Source organism: Phasianus colchicus, chromosome 12, assembly GCF_987193195.1.
Source record: "Phasianus colchicus chromosome 12, bPhaCol1.hap1.1, whole genome shotgun sequence".
NCBI lineage: Eukaryota > Metazoa > Chordata > Aves > Galliformes > Phasianidae > Phasianus > Phasianus colchicus.
This window is the reverse complement of record NC_143447.1, coordinates 19,721,382-19,734,774: the sequence shown is the minus strand read 5'-3', so window position 1 is coordinate 19,734,774 and position 13,393 is coordinate 19,721,382. Positions and strand designations below refer to the sequence as shown.

General features: G+C 50.6%; 1 protein-coding gene across 4 annotated transcripts in view; it reads right to left on the bottom strand.

The window, feature by feature from the left end:
* The window catches only part of GLCE (glucuronic acid epimerase), a 35,628-nt gene that overhangs the window by 22,094 nt on the left and 141 nt on the right, over window positions 1-13,393 (bottom strand). Inside the window, exons 1-2 of one of the 4 annotated variants that reach the window (XM_090149196.1) lie at window positions 3,052-13,357; window positions 2,604-2,974 (exon numbers count right to left, since the gene is read on the bottom strand). The exons of 1 other annotated variant lie outside the window; for it this stretch is intronic. The gene's annotated coding sequence lies outside the window, so the exon portion shown is untranslated. 2 more of the 4 variants (XM_090149197.1, XM_090149199.1) reach the window with 2 other exon arrangements.

Sequence of the window (13,393 nt, the reverse complement as noted above, 5' to 3'; positions counted from 1 at the left end):
CTTTATTCCCCTCCTAAACAGGAGCATGCTCTCCCATTCTATTGCCTGGATGTTAATAAAAAGCACGCTCTGCAATCAGTGAAGCTGGAGAAGGGCTGGGAAGGTGATGAGTTTGACAAGTCAGATGATTCCAGGGCAGACTTGCAGCACAGGCTGACACATGGGAGAACAAACATTGCTAGCAACCAATTGAAAACTCCATGAGGGACCCAGCAGCAAGCAGGCCAGGTGCCACGGCACAAAATGGATGCTTGGTGCTAACACACCACAACTTCCCAACGACTTTGTCTGTTCCAGCCTGAGGATTTGCATTGCTAAATGCTCTTTTCTGCTCGTTTAAGAGCAAGGGGAGGATTTGAAGCTGGAGCATCGCGCTGCATAATGCGAGCTGACAGCTCCCAGGCTGGGTGCTCACACACCGTGCTCCATCCAAGCCACCAGCAAGGGCTGCAACACACAACTCACCAGCACTGGTAGGCAGCAGTGTGGATTAATTACTGGGCAGAAGCCTCAAGTTTCCTTTAATCATTGCAAAGTGCTTTGAAATCGCTTCTCGGCTGCAAAGGAGCTTTTATCTCTGGGCTGTGACACAAGGGGGAAAATCCCACAGAGGTTTCCCAGCCCCAATTTGCTTCTTTTGAATTAGGTCTCCTATGGTTGTGCACGGTGAGATCTGCACCATCACACAGATGGTGAAGAAACTGTCCAAATAAGTGAACGCATTAGCCAAATAAATGAACAAATAGTCCAAATAAATGAACAAATAATCACTAAAAGGAGAAGAGGAGAAACTTTTCTGGAAAGTCGGGGAAAGCCAAGCTTCAGCTCAACATCTGTGTTTCATATGGCATCCCAAACATCCAGGTCAGCACAACAGGTTAAAACCCGCTCTCCTGTACTCAGAGCTCCGTGCTCACAGCGTGGCTAATTGCACAACACACCAAAGCAGGTAATTAGCATATTTCTCACATAAAAGCAGCCAGGCTGGCAGCACACAGCCTTGCTCTCACGCACCACCTTCCCCTCGATCATTTACAGTGTTATTTACACACTCCGGCACTCAGCCATTGATGGATCCCATGGCAACAGCACCCAGGCTGCCTACGGTTCCCCTTCCATCACCAACCTGCACCCAGGGCTGCCCCAAAGGGTTCGGAGCTCTGCACACCCCTGCATCCCACACAAGGTCCCAAACCCACTCACCGTCCAGACGGAGAGGAGAGAAGCTGCACTGAGGTGCCCCGGTGCCCAGCAGCAGCACAGCAGCAGCTCGGGGCGGGCTGAGCGCCCACAGCCAGCACAGCTTGTGCCTCCTGCAGCTGCACAGTGGGGGTTATCCATTGGCAGCACAGTGCCAGCACATCGCTGCCCGGCTCTGTGCCAGCGGATGCACGCACCCATAGGAGCACGGGCTGGCTCCTTGCTTACCTTAAGCAAAGGGGATTCTCCGAGTTCTAACGCAGCTCGGGTATTTTCAATTTCCAAAATTGAGGGGTTGGTGATTAAAAGTGATGTCCTTCTCTGATTTCCTACAGAGGAGATGTGGAAGGGGGTGGGGGAGAAGAAAAAAAAAAAAAAGGGAAAGAAAAAAAAAAAAAAAAAATCGACGCACTTAAGGATGTGCAGCAGCCACTGGAGCTGAATTTCTCCCTCTATCCGCAGAAATCCTCTTACTCAGCCCTGCCTGCTCAGAATCTCAAGGCTCAGCTCCTGACACGCGGAATCACTGAAGGATCAAGAGCAGAAATGGCACTTCCTCCAGGCAGCAGCGCAGGACCCGATCTGCTCTCCCCTCCGCAATCCGCCCCAATGGCAGAGCAAATCCCAACATCTGCCTTACGCAGCGCCGTCATTACGCGCTCCTGCACAGCGCCCAGCTAAAGCCCGTGCTGAAGGACCTCGGGTTTAGCAGAACCATTATCTGGTTTCACTTGAGAAACAGCACAAGTGGAAGAACATAAACCCAAAAGCTAATAAAGCAGAAGTCGGAGCCTAACCTTGAAAGGCATCACAGCTGGCTGCATCTGAGCGGCAGCGGGGGCTCTGGAGTCATTAAGGGAGCTTGTAACGAACCAAACTCCACCACGGCGCTTTATTTATGGCACACACACCGGGCCCAGAAGATTTCTGGAGGTTTTTCCATCTCCTTTATTACTTTTGTAATATTTCCCAACCAGGCGCAGCGCCACCGAGGCTGGGAGGTTTTGGATGGCATTTCGTAACGTGGCCAAAACTTTCTTTAAATAGCAGTGGGTTGTCACGAACTCAGCATCCTAAATACAGGCGGATTAAGCAGGAATCAGGACACCGTACAGCCTGGAAACACCGTGTAATTAACTCCTAAAGCAGCACTTCAATGTTCTCTGCCCTTTCTCAACTTGGTGATGGTGTGTTGAATTACATCATTATTAGCTCCCCGCCAGCCCCCTCCACCATCCCCAGCCCGAAATTGAACAAGAACTCCTCTGTTGGAGTCAGCCTCAAAGCAGTCCTGTTTTAAAAGGATTACCCTCTGCTAAGAGCAAACCCGACTCCACAAGAGGAGGCTCACTCAGGAACCCAAAGTCTGCTCTTCCTGATCGGAAAAGCTGCCTGATACACACCTGGATTAAAAAATAACCATCGCCTCCATGCATTCTTTTCCCACACTAGCTCAGGGAGATGGGTTTCAGCATCCATGGCGATGTGTGCCCATCATCCCTCGCTGGAGGCTCCAAGGAACGAACAAAGGCAGCTCTCACAATCACAGCCGTACTTCCAGCGATGCTGCGCCTGTCAGAAGCTTTCTGCAGCAGTGGGAGCACTCCTCCGGTCTCCCTCCAAGGCTTTGCATGCACTAAGCCCAAGCCTTGCCTCGTGAATGCTGATAACCACCGTTTCTTTTCTCTCCTTTAATGGATTAAACGCAGCCACGCAGACGCTCGTATTCGCGCATCACGCCCCATTAAATCGTCAGCTTGTCTTCCACGATCCTCTTAAAAAAGAATAAAATATAAATACACGGCCTTGAAAACATCTTTGCAACAAAATACTCATTTTCTTGGCACTTACTTCGAAATGGAAGCAAACAAAAGCAAAACCCAACCAAAGCCCCGCGTGCCTTCTTCTTACAGCCAGGTTCCAGAAGAGGAGACCCACTCTGCACAGAACATCTATTTTTAAATACTGTGCAGCGTTTCCATGCTGCATCCAGCAGGAAGATTTGCTCGCCTTCCCCAAGAGACTCACTTTTATTATTCAATCCTTCAGAGCGTTGTCTTCAAAAGACGTCTCCCAGGCTTTGTGCTATCACCCTGTGGCAACAACATCCAGGGTAGAAACAGGGGTTGGCTGCCTACCGGGCCTCCAGGGGCTGCTCCTTCACCACCTTTCTCATTCCCTGTCCACCTCTCAGCCCAGTATCCTTCTGCAGCTGCAGATTCCTCCTCCTGAACCCCCCAAGCACAGATTTGGGGTTGTCCCACAGATGCCCCTTAAGCACAACAGGCTCCAGCACCGCGCAGGTTAAGCTCTGCCCAATCCATATCCCTTTGGAAGATGCTGCCCATATATATGTGGGCATATCCCCATACATCATGGGAATCAGACCAGATGGCTCTCAGAAGTCCCTTCCAACTCTTAGGATTCTATGATTCTGTATCTTTGCCTTTAAAAGAAATCAGAGTATCCGATGTCCCTAACTGAGATGACACAAAGGTGGTTTGGATTGCTATTTCCCTTCGTGCACAGAAGTATTCCTGTATCTATGCATCAACAACTCCACTCTAAAACACAGCTAAAACCCCACAGCAGCCCCTCTGCACGGAACGTGGGGCAGACCCCATCCCTGCACTGTGCCAAGAGTTGTGCTGAGCCCACAGGGACCAGCAGGAAGCACCCCCAGCAGCCTGGAGCCCCAGCCCAGCCCTGCTCCCATCCGGCCCTGGCTTGTTGGAAGAACAGCTGCAGAGCCTGGAAATGCACTCAGGAGAGCGCCTAAAGGAGCAGCCAAGCAGGTGCAGCACCCGGTTCCCCTGGCAGGAAGGCAAGGCGAGCCTGGCAGCATTCACACACAGCAGGAGGAGGGCACAGCTCCAACACAGAGAAATCCCTGCGGTGCATCCGGCACAGGGACTGAGCTCTGGGCACAGCCAGCTCCATTGGGACAGCAGCAAACGGGGACAGAAGGAGCAGAAGGGGCACAAGTGACAGCTGTCTGCATGCTGCCTCCCCAAGCTCCCCAAGATGAAGTTGAATGCAGCAGACGTGCAACACACACCTACCAATGTCTGACTTTGCTTGTCATTAGTAACTGGTAAGAGTGTGTACACAGGGACCTGGGAAACCCCCACTGATATGGATACAGTTCATTCTCCCAAATCTGCTTTCAGCAGTAAAATAAAGTTTTAGATTCCTTTTGGTAGGAGGATAGGAATTTATCCTGTTCCTTTGAACACAGCAGTAAGAGTCCCTATTTTCCTTCTGTGTCCTACAGAACAGAGCCCTGAGCTGCTTGCAGAGAGCCCAAGATCACCAAGAGAAAAAAAAAAAAAAAGACCCCACTCCATTTCCAGCTGTCGTGCATTCCTGACACTGCACCACGCCTACAGACACGGCGTGCAATTCATTACTGCATTTCCTCATTTCCCATCTGAGCCAGATCTGATGCTGAGTCCCAAAGTTCAGGGATGCTGCCCAGGGCTGGGGATTGCTTGGGGTGCCTGGGCTGCTCTCAGTGTGCAGAAGCTCACGCTGATGTTTGTCATTTATTGAGAGCAATTCCCAATTGAAACAAGGTCGTTAAAGCAACAGCATCCAATTAACCGCTCGGTGTAAGGATGGCATTAATATTCAAATGCTGAAAGCAGGCGTGGAACTCCGTGTTGTCTGAATCCACACGCAACAAAGCCACACTAATGCCATGCAAATCAATACGCATTTCAGCAGCCGGTTTCCATTCTGATTTCTGCTCATTTTAAGTGCTGGTGGTTCAGCTTTTCCCAGCTCGCTTCCTGCTGACAGAGGATTTGGGGGTTCTATGGAGGAAGCAGCCTGGCTCGCAGCCACCCGCTTGCGCCCACGCCGAGCAGCTGCAGATCCCCTCCGTGCACATCCACCTCCGGGTGCTGGCATCGCCTGTGTTCAGCCCCACATTGTTTGCTCCTCCCGGCTGCGATGCAATGCAAAAGCTGCTATTTAGAGCAAGCAAAAAAAAAGTGCCTGTTTCAGGGCAATCTTGTTCTACATGGCAGCTCTCGATAAGGTCACAAGAAATGGGGTCAGATGGAGTGATCCTGGACGCAGGCTCCCTGCGAGCAGGAGCAGCACAGACAGACCCACCCATGTAGGTACAGAAGCCCAGCAGAAGTGACTTCAGCTTCACAAACCAGAGAACCCCATTCACAGCAGTGTCAGCTTTTGGCCCCGCAGCAATGCAGGCTGCATCACATCCCGCTCTTGTGCTCCCAGGGCTGCACAAAGAGCCTTGCATCCACCCAGGCAGGGAGCTGTGTGTGCAAAACAGCAGAAGCAGCCTTTCTAAAGCACATCCCAAGTGAAACGATCACAAACAGCAGACTACCCTGATACCGAGGGGCAACAAGCAGCAAGGAATGCAGAAGTTGCATCAAACGCCATCCAGGACTGCTGCAATCAGCAGCCAGAACTTCATCACGGGGAAGAGAAGGGAGCTCCAGCAGAGGGCACTCAGATGCAGGGAGAGAAACCTCAGAGCCAGCAGGGCAGCAGCGTCCTGGAGAGAGCAGGGTTCAGCAGCCAGCCCTCAAACGGCCGTAACACAACGTGCTCACCGTGCAGCACACTGCAGGCTGGCAGCCTGTTGATGCAGCAGCCTGACTGAGCAGAACGATGTCCTCACGACATGGTTGCATGCAGTGCTGTATGACAGGACACCTCAGCACGCATTCAGCTGACTTGTCCTGCAGGTCTTGACACCCACAGACCCCACACAACTTGGGAAGAGCCAACACAGCCTGCAGACATCAGAAAACACTACACAATCAGTGAGCAAAATTGCAGGTTATCGGCTCACAAAGGTCTGCCTTCAGGTTCTCTCCCAGCCCCAGTAATTCCCATTCCCTATAGTCCCACAGCTTTAAAGCAAAAACCAGAGAATAAGAAACCCCCATGTAGACACCAAGGAACTTCTCCTCTTTGGGAAATGCTTATGAAGAGAGGTGCCCTACTGGCAGGCATATCAGCCGCTAAAAGAGGAAGGAAGCAATGGCAGAAGCACCATCTCAGATATGTTTTATCCAGCAACATTTCATAAAGAAAGCTCAACTCTGATTCTTTCTTCATCAGCAATATGAACAGACTCAGAGCTTGAATTCACTGCCAAAGTAGCCAGGGAACTTGTTAACAATTCCTTGGGTATTAAAACACAGTGCATCACCAGCCATATCTCAGCCAGACAGCCTCCTCCATTCACTCCCATAGAAACCTAATGGCAGGGCTGGAACCAGTAGGACCAGTTTTGTTTGTAGCTGCTTGGGCAAAAAGAAAAAGTTTCTTGCTCCATAAGGACCGTGGGCCACTAAAACATCTTACCACCTGTGTTACAGGTGCTCATTTTAAACAGCAGTCACAGCAAGAGCTGAGCTCAGACCTGGCTCCAGCTGGGGATGTGCACAGGGTGAGAAGCCATACAGCCCACCATAGGGAAACTGCGAAGTAAAAAAGGGGGAAGGTTGGTAGAACTCTGTCTTTCATTTTTGCAAACAGCTGAGAACACAGAAGTACGTCACAATTATGCACTGCCATACAACCTCAGCCATGGCACCTCTTCCACCACAGCACTGCGCTGTGTTTCACTCCAAGCGCTGCATTGTTTTCTGTAACTCTTCCTTTTTTTTTTTTGTGATAAAATATTAAAAATGTTTCCTCTAAAAGCCTAATTCTCAGCAGGCTTAATGTGAACATTCTCCAAGAGGGCTGTTGGTGCTTAAAAACACGCATTAAGCAGCTGAAGCATTTGATGTTTGGAAACAAAGTTCCCCATTGCAAGGGTTTTGGAAGCATTACATGCAGGCAAGATTTTCTGTTCTAAATCTATTTAACATTAAAGGAAAAAAAAAAAAAAAAATGTATCTCCAAACACGCAAAGCTTAACACCGACAAACAACCCTTCCTGCTTACTTCTGGATCTCCCCTGCAAAGGGGTTTGTGCACTGCCAGGAGTTTCTGTTACTAACAGCATCGCCAGAGCACTCAGATCCACCTCGCCTCGACACAATGGCAGCATTTATCAATTAATCATCACGCTCAGAAATAACTGCCCTACTTTCCTCAGCCACCGAGGACTTGCTGTGCATGGCAGCCAGGACAGGAGCGAGCAACAACCAAAGGACGGGAGAGAATTCCTGAGCATCCCAATTCGGACGGGGACCCGCTGCAATCATGGAGCCCAACCCCTGGATCCACACAGCAGCACCCAAACGGTGTGCACTGCTCCCTGAGCTCTGGGCTGAGCCTTCCCCTAACCCCACCTGACCCGACAGCTCCATGTCGTGCCCTCAGCTTCAGATCTGCACCTGCCCCTCTGCTCCCCTGTGAGGAGCCGCAGGGCCGCCATGATGGAAGCGCAGGGCCGCCATCCCCGAATGTGTTTAAAAACCATACGTCCCTGAGCATCACGTCCAGGATTTAGCAGTGGATTGTTAGAGTTACAGGAGTAAGGTTGGACTTGATGATCTTGAAGGTCTTTTCCAACCTGAGCAATTCTATGACTTAATGATGGAGCTGCAGGGCCGTGCCTCTGTACCAGACATGGAGACCTTCACTGATGCACACACACTGTGCCCTCCATGCCCACCCCCATCCCTGTATCTCCTCCTTCGGATGCTCTCCCACAGCTTTATGCCCTTTTTTACACTGCAATGCCCAAACCCGCAGGCTGTGCCCAAGGCAAGGCCACATCAGTGCCACTGCTCACCATGCAGCGTGTGCAGGGCAATGCTGGCACCCCTTCACAACCAGAACAGCTCCAAGAGACAAACACAGCCCTAAGGATGGAAACAGGGGTCTGGGGCCAAGCTGCACCCACACAGCAGCTTGAGAAGAGCTCCAGGGCTGCCCCTGGGGCACAATGAGCCGCATGTGCAGCATGCAGTGCAGATCACTGCTCTCAAAGCTGGTAGGTTTGGGGATTAAACTCAGTGCTACCATATGGCAGATCACAACGGAGCGCTTCCTGCCGCCCACCCAACATGAGTAGCTTCACTGGCAGTTCAGCTTCCTCTGAATTTTGGGTGGTTTTTTGTTGTTTTTTTTTCCCTGGAAGAACGTCAACTGCATAAAAAACAAAGCCAGGGACCACCAAGAGGTGGAGGAGTTTGGCTGTCATGCTGGCAGCTCAACACTTCCATTCTGGGCTCAACGTAGCATCAAGATTTTGTCCAAATTCACCTTCTGTATGGCAGCTGCAGAACGAATTCAAGGACAAAAAAAAAACAACAAAACCCACACTCCAAACCAGCCATGGAAATAGAACACAACAGAGGTGCACAACCCAATTTACAAACAGACTTTAAAAATATCGTGACCACACAAGTGATGCCATCCTCCCTGTTCTCCCACAGATGTCTCATCCTTCATCATCATCATCATCATCATCATCATCATCTGCAGAACAACCACAGCGCTGCTCATTATGCCTTCATTACCAAGACGCACAAAACCTCACAAGATGATGGAGAGATATTTTTGGCACTTTTTGTGGCTGTGCTTCCATGGTTGGGATCGCTGCTAAGAGCCCCTGGCACCAAAGGAGCCCCGCAGTGACTGCAGAGACAGAAGGTTGTGCTCCCATGCAGAACCATGCATGGATTTTCCCTTGCAGCCCACCCAGAACTCAGCTCCTCTGCACTGAGCAATTCTATGATTCTGTGTGACCGATTTGGGTTCCTCAGCTCCACAGAGAAGCAGGCTAACGAAAAACCACACCGAGAACTGCTGCTCCCTTACTGCTACAGGAGATGCTCTGATCTCGTTTGTTGACATTTATCATTAGGAGGAGAGACGCTGAAAGCCCCATGAGGAGAGCAAAGCTTCTTAGGGGCTTTAAGAAAGCCTGCATTAAGCAGCAGGGACAGCAAGAGCTGATGAGTCCCTTGGCTCGAGATGCACAGCACAGTTAACACTTAACAAGCAAAAAGTTATTCAGAAAAGCAGAGGGTGAGATAGCCCACCAAGCAGCACACAGCACTGTGTTCAGGCACCTTCCAGCAGGGCAGCAAAGCTACAACTTCAGGACACATTAATTGCAACATCTCAATAATCAGAAGTTGATGTCTGTAACAACGCTCACTCGAGAAAATCTCTGCTGACCAAGAAGCAGAAACAGAAATCAAACTGGCAACGACAATAAATAGATTCAAAGCCCCCCTCCATCCAAACCACTCTAGTCCCTTTTTGGGGTAAGTCTGCTGGCTTGAGAAACACTTCTGTAGAGATGTGTGGCATCTCTGAAGTTGCACAGATCTCAGCAATTAAGCACATCCAGGTCAGCTCGTTATGCTCCGCTCGTTAATGACAACTGGCTGCAAATGCAGGCGGTGTTTTTAGGGACACAGCCCAATAAGCCATGTAGCAACTAATCCTTACATCCCTTTGAATTCTGCTCAAAACAATCCATTAGAAAACACGAAGCCAACAGCCACCCATCACTTCTAGTTCAGTTTGCTCACATAACATCAAACTGCACGGAGCAAAGCAACAGCTCCTGATGAGAAGTAGGAATGTGGAAAACATAAGACCAAACACAGCACAAAGGTTACTTGAAACAGCTCCATTCTAATTAAAACGTAATTAAAGGAGGTAAATCCCAAGAGAACTCAACAACTCCGGTGGAAATGTCGGGGTTGGAAGCCCAACCTGAATTCTCTGGGTCCACAGCTCAGGGCAGCGCAGGAGCAGCTGTAGGGCACAATGGGTACAGAGGATTTACCCAGGCATCAATGAAGGCTGTAACCCATTAACATGCTCTTAACAAAGCAGGGATGAAGGTTTGCCCTTAAACTGACTGAGAGAAACCAACTTCATTTCCTTGCATTGTTTCATAGGAATGAACTAACACACCTTCTGGTATTGTTAAGGTTTCTGTACGGAAGTCCAATACTCATTAAATAAGTAGCGAAATATCCTGTTTATATTTAGATTTCCTTTCTTTTCCTATCAAAATCCTTCAGGTTCTCCCACAAAATATTGGGAATGGAGGCACAGCAGTGTCAAGGTGCTGCTGCCATCCCTACCAACACATGCATGGAAATCAGCTGCTGATAAATCCTCTCCTTTGTTCCCGGACTTTCAGGAATTTCCTGCCATACCTTAATGCAATTAAAAAGACAAAAATAAACACACAACAGCCGCATTTCCTGTGCAGGAACAGCACAGGGACTCTCTCAACAAACAAATTCACCTTTTCAGACTTATCACTGCAGCACACAACAAACTCTCCAGCACCGCAAGGGACAAAACCAGCCTGTAATCCTCTGTAACAGACTTCATTTCCCATGGCAAGAAGCAGAGTAGAAAACACAGCTCAAATGAAGCCACTTTAGAAGATCAGCCCTCCCCACCAGGCACCACTTGTGAGAAAATCTCAGGCTACACCCATTGCATCCCCACTTCACACCCCTCCACCTCTCCCAATTACCCCTCCATGGGTCCATGCGTTTGCTCAGAGCTCAGCAGGCACAGGTGACACCATATCAGGAGCACCAGCTGACCTTTAATAACACAAGCAGTATAAACCAGGCAAAAGGAGAAGGTGGCATACTTGAGATAAGGCACTAATTAAAAGCTCTTCGTTTCCTTTGGAATTAGCAGTGAGCTTCCTTCAGAAGGTTCTCATTAGCGTGCATTTTATCTGTCCCCTCCAATATTTCAAATTCAATATTTAACATTTGAAACAGAGCTCAGGAGGGACCGTACGCTTGGGTAAATATTAGCTCAAGTGTTACAAAGCAGCACCATCCTGCCCTGAGCTGCACCCTGCAGCAGCTGCCAGTGCCTGGGGGGGCTGCAGGTGGGCACAACACAGGAAGGTCACTCCTTGTCTGAGTGCCACAGATCTGGCCAAGGGGGAGGAAGCAGAAAGGAGGTGAAAGGCAGAAGGAAAAGCAGAGGGAGATGGTCAGGAAGGAAGGAGTTGGGGTCAAACTGCACAGGGAACAGCTGCAGGATGGGGAGAGAATGCATTGAGCAGCAACACAACAGCGTAACGCTACATGAAAAGCCAGTGCAACCAGAGAGGAGCTGGTTTGTACCCTACACCAGGCTTCAGCACATAAAGGGAGCGCTTACCCCTAGATCTCACTGGGGTGCAGGAGGATTTCAGCATTAATATCACGAGATAATAACACTGCAAAAATGGGAACATCTTCCGACATCTTAGGTCTGCAGTGCAGGATCAGACCGATGACTCAACCTGCTTTGAAAGCCTTCAGAAATGAGATCCTGAAGTTTGGGCTGCTGCTCAGACATGAAAGGGAGTTCATCAAAAACATTCCCCAGCAGTAAAGTTACCCGGTTCAGAACCACCGCAAGCAGCTGCCTTTTCATCTTCTGCCTCAATTAAATGTAAAGTAGCTCTCTTTCTCTGAACATTTAACTTCAGTGAAATCCAAGGAAGAAAAAAAAAAATAGAAGAAAACCACTAAGGGGCATTGGACAGAGCGGCCGCTAAGAGCAGCTCCACCTCAGCACAGCACCTCTGCCTGCCCCCAGCTCACATCCCACTCAATACGTGTACCCATTATTCCCCCCTCCGTGTATTTCTGCACAGCAGTGACCCCAGAGCTGCTGAGGAACGGTGCCCAGCCCTGCCTTCCTGTGGAGCAGCTGTAGGTGCAGCACTACAAATGGGAGCACTACTATTAAGGAATCAGCTGCACAATGAAAGCACTGAGGACACTTGTCTTACAGAGAATTCCTTGCCAAGCGCTGCCAGCCTCAGCTCTCCGTTCTCTCCGGGCCTCCAGCCAGACTCTAATCATTTTGGGTCCCTTCTCATTTTCAGCTGTGTGACACAAAGGGGCAGCGTGGGCCGGCCGCTGCTGGAGGATACTTTTATTGACTATGTGAAAAAAGGAACTGCTGCCACCCCTAATGCAGACAGAGACATTATGATCTCCTGAGAAGGGAAAGAACTTCCCCTGTGCCCCCACAGGGCTGCCTGCCAGCATTCCTGTACCAAAGGGACCCGCCTGCACTATCAAAGCACTGCACCACCAAGGCTGGGCCAGGCAAAGGGCACTGCTCCCACCTGAGCTTTTGTTTATTTTAGTTTTTTAATGAAGAAAAACGTTCCAGAAGCACTGCTACACGAGTGACACCCCCCGATGCTGAGGCTCACAGCAGACCTTAGAAGGGCAGCACTGTGCAGTTGTGGCAGTTATCCTCCAGCTTAGAAACAAAGGAGTCACTTTTTCTAATGGCTACAGAGAGCACCTGGATAACCACAGAGCCTTCAGCCTCAGCTACATACATCGATCACCCCCTGGATCAGAACCCTCAGCCCCTCACTGAAGCATAACAGCACCTTTGGATACACACAGAACACAGCATTCCCCCCTCACTTCCTACCTGTGTCCCAGCAGAGCAAGCAGCCTCTGCAGGCATGCTGAACTTAATTAAGGTGCGTTATAACCAGCCAAGAGCAGCACATCACAGCCTTAAAAACCTTTCCGCTTGGCCAGCTCCAACCAGCTGTACTCAACGAGCTTTTAATCAGCGCGTTGCCCACAGGCAGCACCTAAAGGAAGGAGCCAAATGCCCCGTGCTTCTACGGACCACAGAAATCCGCTCTTTGTGTATCTGAGGCTCTGCTGAATCCAGCACCGCTTGGAAGAACTGGGAGATCTCACTCTGCGTGCAGCTATACCCCCACCCCCGCCCATGGGATACGTGCTCTGCACCATCCACGTTTTGTTCCGAGGCAGACTGTATTAATTAACACTTAGATCCGTCACAAAACCGCCCCGCAGCCTCCCAGGCAGGCAGCCACAGAACAGCCCAAGGACGCTCCGAGCACAAACGCGCCCTATCTGCGCTGTTGCAGGGCGAAGTCGATACAAAGTGCCCCCAGACGGCTCCGTCTGCTCAGGACAGAGCCTGCAGGAACCCACGTGCAGGGCCTGGAGTCAACGGCTGCGCACAGACACGGTGCAGGCGGCGCGCACAGCCCGCACGCCCGCCTGCACCCAGCACGTCCCCACGAGCACCGCGTGGATCCCCGCAGGTCCGCTCCGCAACACAACACACGGGATGGGGCTGCGCCGTTAACCCCGATTCCCCCGCAATCCCACCGCCCGACCCACAGGGCCGCAGCCATCGGCCCGCCGCCCCCAACCCGCGTGGCCCCGCCGCTCTCGCCCCGCGCTGCCGGCCCGGT